At 34.8% G+C, this 12,580-nt stretch overlaps 4 non-coding genes across 4 annotated transcripts; 1 reads left to right on the forward strand and 3 right to left on the reverse strand.

The window, feature by feature from the left end:
- Positions 1-2,765: 2,765 nt before the first annotated feature.
- TRNAK-CUU (transfer RNA lysine (anticodon CUU)) lies at positions 2,766-2,837 on the forward strand. Its single transcript has one exon. It is a non-coding gene; the product is annotated as a tRNA-Lys (tRNA).
- A 7,168-nt stretch (positions 2,838-10,005) lies between these two features.
- TRNAN-GUU (transfer RNA asparagine (anticodon GUU)) lies at positions 10,006-10,079 on the reverse strand. The gene has a single exon. It is a non-coding gene; the product is annotated as a tRNA-Asn (tRNA).
- Positions 10,080-10,942: 863 nt separating this feature from the next.
- Positions 10,943-11,016, reverse strand: TRNAN-GUU (transfer RNA asparagine (anticodon GUU)). Its single transcript has one exon. It is a non-coding gene; the product is annotated as a tRNA-Asn (tRNA).
- An 858-nt stretch (positions 11,017-11,874) lies between these two features.
- On the reverse strand, positions 11,875-11,948 carry TRNAN-GUU (transfer RNA asparagine (anticodon GUU)). Its single transcript has one exon. It is a non-coding gene; the product is annotated as a tRNA-Asn (tRNA).
- Positions 11,949-12,580: the final 632 nt, after the last annotated feature.

The following is a 12,580-nucleotide window of genomic DNA, read 5'->3' on the forward strand; positions in this document are numbered from 1 at the left end:
TGATGAATCGAAACCATCCTCTGCTATGTGCTATTTTCATTTATCAAATCTAAAATTGGGATTGCTATTTTGACTTTTTTGGTCTTTGCTTATAGTAGAAAATCCATTATCATCTTAACTCATTTAAATCGTATTTTGACAGAAGTGCTGTAGCAAAAAACCCACATAATGTCTTTACTTTACCCTATTACTTCTATGGTTATTGAGAAAAACAAACTACATTGACTCCAGAAGAGCAAATCAGGTGTTCTAACAAGTAATTTATCAAAATCATCTTTCCAGCTTACACTTTGGTGATGCAATAAGACAATGATTTTGTAAGAAAAATCTTCACACTTCAAAAAGTTTTTCTTAATTCCTTACCTTTGTACTGATAAGATAACACCTGGTTTTAACATAACACAGGCTTCCACTTAAAAATGCTGCTAGGTTGCATTCTGCTGATTAGATATCACCAGGAACAACATTAACCTTCAGGTATTTTCTAAATGTTGAATAAATTGGCTTAAATCAAATTAAACTCACTTTAGAGATAATTGTTTCAGAGAAAGTCTTGAACCCTTCCTTAAAATAGGTAGTTTGACATGTTGACTTATCTACCTAAAAATCCCCAAAACTTGATTAATAGAATATTCTCGTCCCTGGGTGGGATTGAACCACCAACATTCCAGTTAACAGTCGAACGCGCTAACCAATTGCACCACAGAAACCCTATATGAGACATAAACAAACAACAGCTAAGAAACATTGATCTGGAAAGTTTCCTTGCCAAAGTTTATAAAGTCTCTAATCTGGACAGTTATTTTAGGATTTTTCGTTAATTAAAAGGAACACATTGCCATGTTCTTGTGATGAATCAACCCTTCTTCAGTTTTAAGCACTTCCATGAGCAGCAGAGTGGCGCAGCGGAAGCGTGCTGGGCCCATAACCCAGAGGTCGATGGATCAAAACCATCCTCTGCTATGTGCTATTTTCATTTATCAAATCTAAAATTGGGATTGCTATTTTGACTTTTTTGGTCTTTGCTTATAGTAGAAAATCCATTATCATCTTAACTCATTTTAATCGTATTTTGACAGAAGTGCTGTAGCAAAAAATCCACATAATGTCTTTAATTTACCCTATTACTTCTATGGTTATTGAGAAAAACAAACTACATTGACTCCAGAAGAGCAAATCAGGTGATCTAACAAGTAATTTATCAAAATCATCTTTCCAGCTTACACTTTGGTGATGCAATAAGACAATGATTTTGTAAGAAAAATCTTCACACTTCAAAAAGTTTTTCTTAATTCCTTACCTTTGTACTGATAAGATAACACCTGGTTTTAACATAACACAGGCTTCCACTTAAAAATGCTGCTAGGTTGCATTCTGCTGATTAGATATCACCAGGAACAACATTAACCTTCAGGTATTTTCTAAATGTTGAATAAATTGGCTTAAATCAAATTAAACTCACTTTAGAGATAATTGTTTCAGAGAAAGTCTTGAACCCTTCCTTAAAATAGGTAGTTTGACATGTTGACTTCTCTACCGAAAAATCCCCAAAACTTGATTAATAGAATATTCTCGTCCCTGGGTGGGATTGAACCACCAACATTCCAGTTAACAGCCGAACGCGCTAACCAATTGCGCCACAGAAACCCTATATGAGACATAAACAAACAACAGCTAAGAAACATTGATCTGGAAAGTTTCCTTGCCAAAGTTTATAAAGTACCTAATCTGGACAGTTATTTTAGGATTTTTCGTTAATTAAAAGGAACACATTGCCATGTTCTTGTGATGAATCAACCCTTCTTGAGTTCTAAGCACTTCCATGAGCAGCAGAGTGGCGCAGCGGAAGCGTGCTGGGCCCATAACCCAGAGGTTGATGAATCGAAACCATCCTCTGCTATGTGCTATTTTCATTTATCAAATCTAAAATTGGGATTGCTATTTTGACTTTTTTGGTCTTTGCTTATAGTAGAAAATCCATTATCATCTTAACTCATTTAAATCGTATTTTGACAGAAGTGCTGTAGCAAAAAACCCACATAATGTCTTTACTTTACCCTATTACTTCTATGGTTATTGAGAAAAACAAACTACATTGACTCCAGAAGAGCAAATCAGGTGTTCTAACAAGTAATTTATCAAAATCATCTTTCCAGCTTACACTTTGGTGATGCAATAAGACAATGATTTTGTAAGAAAAATCTTCAAACTTCAAAAAGTTTTTCTTAATTCCTTACCTTTGTACTGATAAGATAACACCTGGTTATAACATAACACAGGCTTTCACTTAAAAATGCTGCTAGGTTGCATTCTGCTGATTAGATATCACCAGGAACAACATTAACCTTCAGGTATTTTCTAAATGTTGAATAAATTGGCTTAAATCAAATTAAACTCACTTTAGAGATAATTGTTTCAGAGAAAGTCTTGAACCCTTCCTTAAAATAGGCAGTTTGACATGTTGACTTCTCTACCTAAAAATCCCCAAAACTTGATTAATAGAATATTCTCGTCCCTGGGTGGGATTGAACCACCAACATTCCAGTTAACAGTCGAACGCGCTAACCAATTGCGCCACAGAAACCCTATATGAGACATAAACAAACAACAGCTAAGAAACATTGATCTGGAAAGTTTCCTTGCCAAAGTTTATAAAGTCTCTAATCTGGACAGTTATTTTAGGATTTTTCATTAATTAAAAGGAACACATTGCCATGTTCTTGTGATGAATCAACCCTTCTTCAGTTCTAAGCACTTCCATGAGCAGCAGAGTGGCGCAGCGGAAGCGTGCTGGGCCCTTAACCCAGAGGTCGATGGATCAAAACCATCCTCTGCTATGTGCTATTTTCATTTATCAAATCTAAAATTGGGATTGCTATTTTGACTTTTTTGGTCTTTGCTTATAGTAGAAAATCCATTATCATCTTAACTCATTTTAATCGTATTTTGACAGAAGTGCTGTAGCAAAAAATCCACATAATGTCTTTAATTTACCCTATTACTTCTATGGTTATTGAGAAAAACAAACTACATTGACTCCAGAAGAGCAAATCAGGTGATCTAACAAGTAATTTATCAAAATCATCTTTCCAGTTTACACTTTGGTGATGCAATAAGACAATGATTTTGTAAGAAAAATCTTCACACTTCAAAAAGTTTTTCTTAATTCCTTACCTTTGTACTGATAAGATAACACCTGGTTTTAACATAACACAGGCTTCCACTTAAAAATGCAGCTAGGTTGCATTCTGCTGATTAGATATCACCAGGAACAACATTAACCTTCAGGTATTTTCTAAATGTTGAATAAATTGGCTTAAATCAAATTAAACTCACTTTAGAGATAATTGTTTCAGAGAAAGTCTTGAACCCTTCCTTAAAATAGGTAGTTTGACATGTTGACTTCTCTACCTAAAAATCCCCAAAACTTGATTAATAGAATATTCTCGTCCAAGGGGGGGATTGAACCACCAACATTCCAGTTAACAGCTGAACACGCTAACCAATTGCGCCACAGAAACCCTATATGAGACATAAACAAACAACAGCTAAGAAACATTGATCTGGAAAGTTTCCTTGCCAAAGTTTATAAAGTCTCTAATCTGGACAGTTATTTTAGGATTTTTCATTAATTAAAAGGAACACATTGCCATGTTCTTGTGATGAATCAACCCTTCTTGAGTTCTAAGCACTTCCATGAGCAGCAGAGTGGCGCAGCGGAAACGTGCTGGGCCCATAACCCAGAGGTCGATGGATTGAAACCATCCTCTGCTATGTGCTATTTTCATTTATCAAATCTAAAATTGGGATTGCTATTTTGACTTTTTTGGTCTTTGCTTATAGTAGAAAATCCATTATCATCTTAACTCATTTTAATCGTATTTTGACAGAAGTGCTGTAGCAAAAAATCCACATAATGTCTTTAATTTACCCTATTACTTCTATGGTTATTGAGAAAAACAAACTACATTGACTCCAGAAGAGCAAATCAGGTGATCTAACAAGTAATTTATCAAAATCATCTTTCCAGCTTACACTTTGGTGATGCAATAAGACAATGATTTTGTAAGAAAAATCTTCACACTTCAAAAAGTTTTTCTTAATTCCTTACCTTTGTACTGATAAGATAACACCTGGTTATAACATAACAAAGGCTTTCACTTAAAAATGCTGCTAGGTTGCATTCTTCTGATTAGATATCACCTGGAACAACATTAACCTTCAGGTATTTTCTAAATGTTGAATAAATTGGCTTAAATCAAATTAAACTCACTTTAGAGATAATTGTTTCAGAGAAAGTCTTGAACCCTTCCTTAAAATAGGTAGTTTGACATGTTGACTTCTCTACCTAAAAATCCCCAAAACTTGATTAATAGAATATTCTCGTCACTTGGTGGGATTGAACCACCAACATTCCAATTAACAACCGAACGCGCTCACCAGTTGCGCCACAGAAACCCTATATGAGACATAAACAAACAAGAGCTAAGAAACATTGATCTGGAAAGTTTCCTTGCCAAAGTTTATAAAGTCTCTAATCTGGACAGTTATTTTAGGATTTTTCGTTAATTAAAAGGAACACATTGCCATGTTCTTGTGATGAATCAACCCTTCTTGAGTTCTATGCACTTCCATGAGCAGCAGAGTGGTGCAGCGGAAGCGTGCTGGTCCCATAACCCAGAGGTCGATGGATCGAAACCATCCTCTGCTATGTGCTATTTTCATTTATCAAATCTAAAATTGGGATTGCTATTTTGACTTTTTTGGTCTTTGCTTATAGTAGAAAATCCATTATCATCTTAACTCATTTTAATCGTATTTTGACAGAAGTAATGTAGCAAAAAATCCACATAATGTCTTTAATTTACCCTATTACTTCTATGGTTATTGAGAAAAACAAACTACATTGACTCCAGAAGAGCAAATCAGGTGATCTAACAAGTAATTTATCAAAATCATCTTTCCAGCTTACACTTTGGTGATGCAATAAGACAATGATTTTGTAAGAAAAATCTTCACACTTCAAAAAGTTTTTCTTAATTCCTTACCTTTGTACTGATAAGATAACACCTGGTTTTAACATAACACAGGCTTCCACTTAAAAATGCTGCTAGGTTGCATTCTGCTGATTAGATATCACCAGGAACAACATTAACCTTCAGGTATTTTCTAAATGTTGAATAAATTGGCTTAAATCAAATTAAACTCACTTTAGAGATAATTGTTTCAGAGAAAGTCTTGAACCCTTCCTTAAAATAGGTAGTTTGACATGTTGACTTCTCTACCGAAAAATCCCCAAAACTTGATTAATAGAATATTCTCGTCCCTGGGTGGGATTGAACCACCAACATTCCAGTTAACAGCCGAACGCGCTAACCAATTGCGCCACAGAAACCCTATATGAGACATAAACAAACAACAGCTAAGAAACATTGATCTGGAAAGTTTCCTTGCCAAAGTTTATAAAGTCTCTAATCTGGACAGTTATTTTAGGATTTTTCGTTAATTAAAAGGAACACATTGCCATGTTCTTGTGATGAATCAACCCTTCTTGAGTTCTAAGCACTTCCATGAGCAGCAGAGTGGCGCAGCGGAAGCGTGCTGGGCCCATAACCCAGAGGTTGATGAATCGAAACCATCCTCTGCTATGTGCTATTTTCATTTATCAAATCTAAAATTGGGATTGCTATTTTGACTTTTTTGGTCTTTGCTTATAGTAGAAAATCCATTATCATCTTAACTCATTTTAATCGTATTTTGACAGAAGTGCTGTAGCAAAAAATCCACATAATGTCTTTAATTTACCCTATTACTTCTATGGTTATTGAGAAAAACAAACTACATTGACTCCAGAAGAGCAAATCAGGTGATCTAACATGTAATTTATCAAAATCATCTTTCCAGCTTACACTTTGGTGATGCAATAAGACAATGATTTTGTAAGAAAAATCTTCACACTTCAAAAAGTTTTTCTTAATTCCTTACCTTTGTACTGATAAGATAACACCTGGTTATAACATAACACAGGCTTTCACTTAAAAATGCTGCTAGGTTGCATTCTGCTGATTAGATATCACCAGGAACAACATTAACCTTCAGGTATTTTCTAAATGTTGAATAAATTGGCTTAAATCAAATTAAACTCACTTTAGAGATAATTGTTTCAGAGAAAGTCTTGAACCCTTCCTTAAAATAGGTAGTTTGACATGTTGACTTCTCTACCTAAAAATCCCCAAAACTAGATTAATAGAATATTCTCGTCCCTGGGTGGGATTGAACCACCAACATTCCAGTTAACAGTCGAACGCGCTAACCAATTGCGCCACAGAAACCCTATATGAGACATAAACAAACAACAGCTAAGAAACATTGATCTGGAAAGTTTCCTTGCCAAAGTTTATAAAGTCTCTAATCTGGACAGTTATTTTTGGATTTTTCGTTAATTAAAAGGAACACATTGCCATGTTCTCGTGATGAATCAACCCTTCTTCAGTTCTAAGCACTTCCATGAGCAGCAGAGTGGCGCAGCGGAAGCGTGCTGGGCCCATAACCCAGAGGTTGGTGGATCAAAACCATCCTCTGCTATGTGCTATTTTCATTTATCAAATCTAAAATTGGGATTGCTATTTTGACTTTTTTGGTCTTTGCTTATAGTAGAATATCCATTATCATCTTAACTCATTTTAATCGTATTTTGACAGAAGTGCTGTAGCAAAAAATCCACATAATGTCTTTAATTTACCCTATTACTTCTATGGTTATTGAGAAAAACAAACTACATTGACTCCAGAAGAGCAAATCAGGTGATCTAACAAGTAATTTATCAAAATCATCTTTCCAGTTTACACTTTGGTGATGCAATAAGACAATGATTTTGTAAGAAAAATCTTCACACTTCAAAAAGTTTTTCTTAATTCCTTACCTTTGTACTGATAAGATAACACCTGGTTTTAACATAACACAGGTTTCCACTTAAAAATGCAGCTAGGTTGCATTCTGCTGATTAGATATCACCAGGAACAACATTAACCTTCAGGTATTTTCTAAATGTTGAATAAATTGGCTTAAATCAAATTAAACTCACTTTAGAGATAATTGTTTCAGAGAAAGTCTTGAACCCTTCCTTAAAATAGGTAGTTTGACATGTTGACTTCTCTACCTAAAAATCCCCAAAACTTGATTAATACAATATTCTCGTCCCTGGGTGGGATTGAACCACCAACATTCCAGTTAACAGCCGAACGCGCTAACCAATTGCGCCACAGAAACCCTATATGAGACATAAACAAACAACAGCTAAGAAACATTGATCTGGAAAGTTTCCTTGCCAAAGTTTATAAAGTCTCTAATCTGGACAGTTATTTTAGGATTTTTTGTTAATTAAAAGGAACACATTGCCATGTTCTTGTGATGAATCAACCCTTCTTGAGTTCTATGCACTTCCATGAGCAGCAGAGTGGTGCAGCGGAAGCGTGCTGGTCCCATAACCCAGAGGTCGATGGATCGAAACCATCCTCTGCTATGTGCTATTTTCATTTATCAAATCTAAAATTGGGATTGCTATTTTGACTTTTTTGGTCTTTGCTTATAGTAGAAAATCCATTATCATCTTAACTCATTTTAATCGTATTTTGACAGAAGTGATGTAGCAAAAAATCCACATAATGTCTTTAATTTAACCTATTACTTCTATGGTTATTGAGAAAAACAAACTACATTGACTCCAGAAGAGCAAATCAGGTGATCTAACAAGTAATTTATCAAAATCATCTTTCCAGCTTACACTTTGGTGATGCAATAAGACAATGATTTTGTAAGAAAAATCTTCACACTTCAAAAAGTTTTTCTTAATTCCTTACCTTTGTACTGATAAGATAACACCTGGTTTTAACATAACACAGGCTTCCACTTAAAAATGCTGCTAGGTTGCATTCTGCTGATTAGATATCACCAGGAACAACATTAACCTTCAGGTATTTTCTAAATGTTGAATAAATTGGCTTAAATCAAATTAAACTCACTTTAGAGATAATTGTTTCAGAGAAAGTCTTGAACCCTTCCTTAAAATAGGTAGTTTGACATGTTGACTTCTCTACCGAAAAATCCCCAAAACTTGATTAATAGAATATTCTCGTCCCTGGGTGGGATTGAACCACCAACATTCCAGTTAACAGCCGAACGCGCTAACCAATTGCGCCACAGAAACCCTATATGAGACATAAACAAACAACAGCTAAGAAACATTGATCTGGAAAGTTTCCTTGCCAAAGTTTATTAAGTACCTAATCTGGACAGTTATTTTAGGATTTTTCGTTAATTAAAAGGAACACATTGCCATGTTCTTGTGATGAATCAACCCTTCTTGAGTTCTAAGCACTTCCATGAGCAGCAGAGTTGCGCAGCGGAAGCGTGCTGGGCCCATAACCCAGAGGTCGATGGATCGAAACCATCCTCTGCTATGTGCTATTTTCATTTATCAAATCTAAAATTGGGATTGCTATTTTGAATTTTTTGGTCTTTGCTTATAGTAGAAAATCCATTATCATCTTAACTCATTTTAATCGTATTTTGACAGAAGTGCTGTAGAAAAAATCCACATAATGTCTTTAATTTACCCTATTACTTCTATGGTTATTGAGAAAAACAAACTACATTGACTCCAGAAGAGCAAATCAGGTGATCTAACATGTAATTTATCAAAATCATCTTTCCAGCTTATACTTTGGTGATGCAATAAGACAATGATTTTGTAAGAAAAATCTTCACACTTCAAAAAGTTTTTCTTAATTCCTTACATTTGTACTGATAAGATAACACCTGGTTATAACATAACAAAGGCTTTCACTTAAAAATGCTGCTAGGTTGCATTCTGCTGATTAGATATCACCAGGAACAACATTAACCTTCAGGTATTTTCTAAATGTTGAATAAATTGGCTTAAATCAAATTAAACTCACTTTAGAGATAATTGTTTCAGAGAAAGTCTTGAACCCTTCCTTAAAATAGGTAGTTTGACATGTTGACTTCTCTACCTAAAAATCCCCAAAACTTGATTATTAGAATATTCTCGTCCCTGGGTGGGATTGAACCACCAACATTCCAGTTAACAGCCGAACGTGCTAACCAATTGCGCCACAGAAACCCTATATGAGACATAAACAAACAACAGCTAAGAAACATTGATCTGGAAAGTTTCCTTGCCAAAGTTTATAAAGTCTCTAATCTGGACAGTTATTTTAGGATTTTTCGTTAATTAAAAGGAACACATTGCCATGTTCTTGTGATGAATCAACCCTTCTTGAGTTCTAAGCACTTCCATGAGCAGCAGAGTGGCGCAGCGGAAGCGTGCTGGGCCCATAATCCAGAGGTCGATGGATCGAAGCCATCATCTGCTATGTGCTATTTTCATTTATCAAATCTAAAATTGGGATTGCTATTTTGACTTTTTTGGTCTTTGCTTATAGTAGAAAATCCATTATCATCTTAACTCATTTTAATCGTATTTTGACAGAAGTGCTGTAGCAAAAAATCCACATAATGTCTTTAATTTACCCTATTACTTCTATGGTTATTGAGAAAAACAAACTACATTGACTCCAGAAGAGCAAATCAGGTGATCTAACAAGTAATTTATCAAAATCATCTTTCCAGCTTACACTTTGGTGATGCAATAAGACAATGATTTTGTAAGAAAAATCTTCACACTTCAAAAAGTTTTTCTTAATTCCTTACCTTTGTACTGATAAGATAACACCTGGTTTTAACATAACACAGGCTTCCACTTAAAAATGCTGATAGGTTGCATTCTGCTGATTAGATATCACCAGGAACAACATTAACCTTCAGGTATTTTCTAAATGTTGAATAAATTGGCTTAAATCAAATTAAACTCACTTTAGAGATAATTGTTTCAGAGAAAGTCTTGAACCCTAACATAAAATAGGTAGTTTGACATGTTGACTTCTCTACCTAAAATTTCCCAAAATTTGACTAATAGAATATTCTCGTCCCTGGGTGGGATTGAACCACCAACCTTCCGGTTAACAGCCGAATACGCTAACCAATTGCGCCACAGAGACCCAATATGAGACATAATCAAACAACAGCTAAAAAAAATTGATCTGGAAAGTTTCCTTGCCAAAGTTTATAAAGTCTCTAATCTGGACAGTTATTTTAGGATTTTTCGTTAATTAAAAGGAACACATTGCCATGTTCTTGTGATGAATCAACCCTTTTTGAGTTCTAAGCACTTCCATGAGCAGCAGAGTGGCGCAGCAGAAGCTTGCTGGGCCCATAACCCAGAGGTCGATGGATCGAAACCATCCTCTGCTATGTGCTATTTTGATTTATCAAATCTAAAATTGGAATTGCTATTTTGACTTTTTTTGTCTTTGCTTATAGTACAAAATCCATTATCATCTTAACTCATTTTAATCATATTTTGACAGAAGTGCTGTAGCAAAAAATCCACTTAATGTCTTTACTTTACCCTATTACTTCTATGGTTATTGAGAAAAACAAACTACATTGACTCCAGAAGAGCAAATCAGGTGTTCTAACAAGTAATTTATCAAAATCATCTTTCCAGCTTACACTTTGGTGATGCAATAAGACAATGATTTTGTAAGAAAAATCTTCAAACTTCAAAAAGTTTTTCTTAATTCCTTACCTTTGTACTGATAAGATAAGACCTGGTTTAAACATAACACAGGCTTTCACTTAAAAATGCTGCTAGGTTGCATTCTGCTGATTAGATATCACCAGGAACAACATTAACCTTCAGGTATTTTCTAAATGTTGAATAAATTGGCTTAAATCAAATTAAACTCACTTTAGAGATAATTGTTTCAGAGAAAGTCTTGAACCCTCCCATAAAATAGGTAGTTTGACATGTTGACTTCTCTACCTAAAATTCCCCAAAATTTGACTAATAGAAGATTCTCGTCCCTGGGTGGGATTGAACCACCAACCTTCCGGTTAACAGCCGAACGCGCTAACCAATTGCACCACAGAGACCCTATGTGATACATAAACAAACAACACCTAAGAAAGATTGATCTGGAAAGTTTCCTTGCCAAAGTTTATAAAGTCTCTAATCTGGACAGTTATTTTAGGATTTTTCGTTAATTAAAAGGAACACATTGCCATGTTCTTGAGATGAATCAACCCTTCTTGAGTTCTAAGCACTTCCATGAGCAGCAGAGTGGTGCAGCGGAAGCGTGCTGGGCCCATAACCCAGAGGTCGATGGATCGAAACTCTGCTATGTGCTGTTTTCATTTATCAAATCTAAAATTGGGATTGCTATTTTGACTTTTTTGGTCTTTGCTTATAGTAGAAAATCCATTATCATCTTAACTCATTTTAATCGTATTTTGACAGAAGTGCTGTAGCAAAAAATCCACATAATGTCTTTAATTTACCCTATTACTTCTATGGTTATTGAGAAAAACAAACTACATTGACTCCAGAAGAGCAAATCAGGTGATCTAACAAGTAATTTATCAAAATCATCTTTTCAGCTTACACTTTGGTGATGCAATAAGACAATGATTTTGTAAGAAAAATCTTCACACTTCAAAAAGTTTTTCTTAATTCCTTACCTTTGTACTGAAAAGATAACACCTGGTTTTAACATAACACAGGCTTCCACTTAAAAATGCTGATAGGTTGCATTCTGCTGATTAGATATCACCAGGAACAACATTAACCTTCAGGTATTTTCTAAATGTTGAATAAATTGGCTTAAATCAAATTAAACTTACTTTAGAGATAATTGTTTCAGAGAAAGTCTTGAACCCTAACATAAAATAGGTAGTTTGACATGTTGACTTCTCTACCTAAAATTCCCCAAAATTTGACTAATAGAAGATTCTCGTCCCTGGGTGGGATTGAACCACCAACCTTCCGGTTAACAGCCGAACACGCTAACCAATTGCGCCACAGAGACCCAATATGAGACATAAACAAACAACTGCTAAAAAAAATTGATCTGGAAAGTTTCCTTGCCAAAGTTTATAAAGTCTCTAATCTGGACAGTTATTTTAGGATTTTTCGTTAATTAAAAGGAACACATTGCCATGTTCTTGTGATGAATCAACCCTTTTTGAGTTCTAAGCACATCCATGAGCAGCAGAGTGGTGCAGCAGAAGCTTGCTGGGCCCATAACCCAGAGGTCGATGGATCGAAACCATCCTCTGCTCTGTGCTATTTTGATTTATCAAATCTAAAATTGGAATTGCTATTTTGACTTTTTTGGTCTTTGCTTATAGTACAAAATCCATTATCATCTTAACTCATTTTAATCATATTTTGACAGAAGTGCTGTAGCAAAAAATCCACTTAATGTCTTTACTTTACCCTATTACTTCTATGGTTATTGAGAAAAACAAACTACATTGACTCCAGAAGAGCAAATCAGGTGTTCTAACAAGTAATTTATCAAAATCATCTTTCCAGCTTACACTTTGGTGATGCAATAAGACAATGATTTTGTAAGAAAAATCTTCTAACTTCAAAAAGTTTTTCTTAATTCATTACCTTTGTACTGATAAGATAACAGCTGGTTATAACATAACACAG

Source organism: Taudactylus pleione, unplaced genomic scaffold, assembly GCF_031769625.1.
Source record: "Taudactylus pleione unplaced genomic scaffold, aTauple2 ptg000134l, whole genome shotgun sequence".
Lineage (NCBI taxonomy): Eukaryota > Metazoa > Chordata > Amphibia > Anura > Myobatrachidae > Taudactylus > Taudactylus pleione.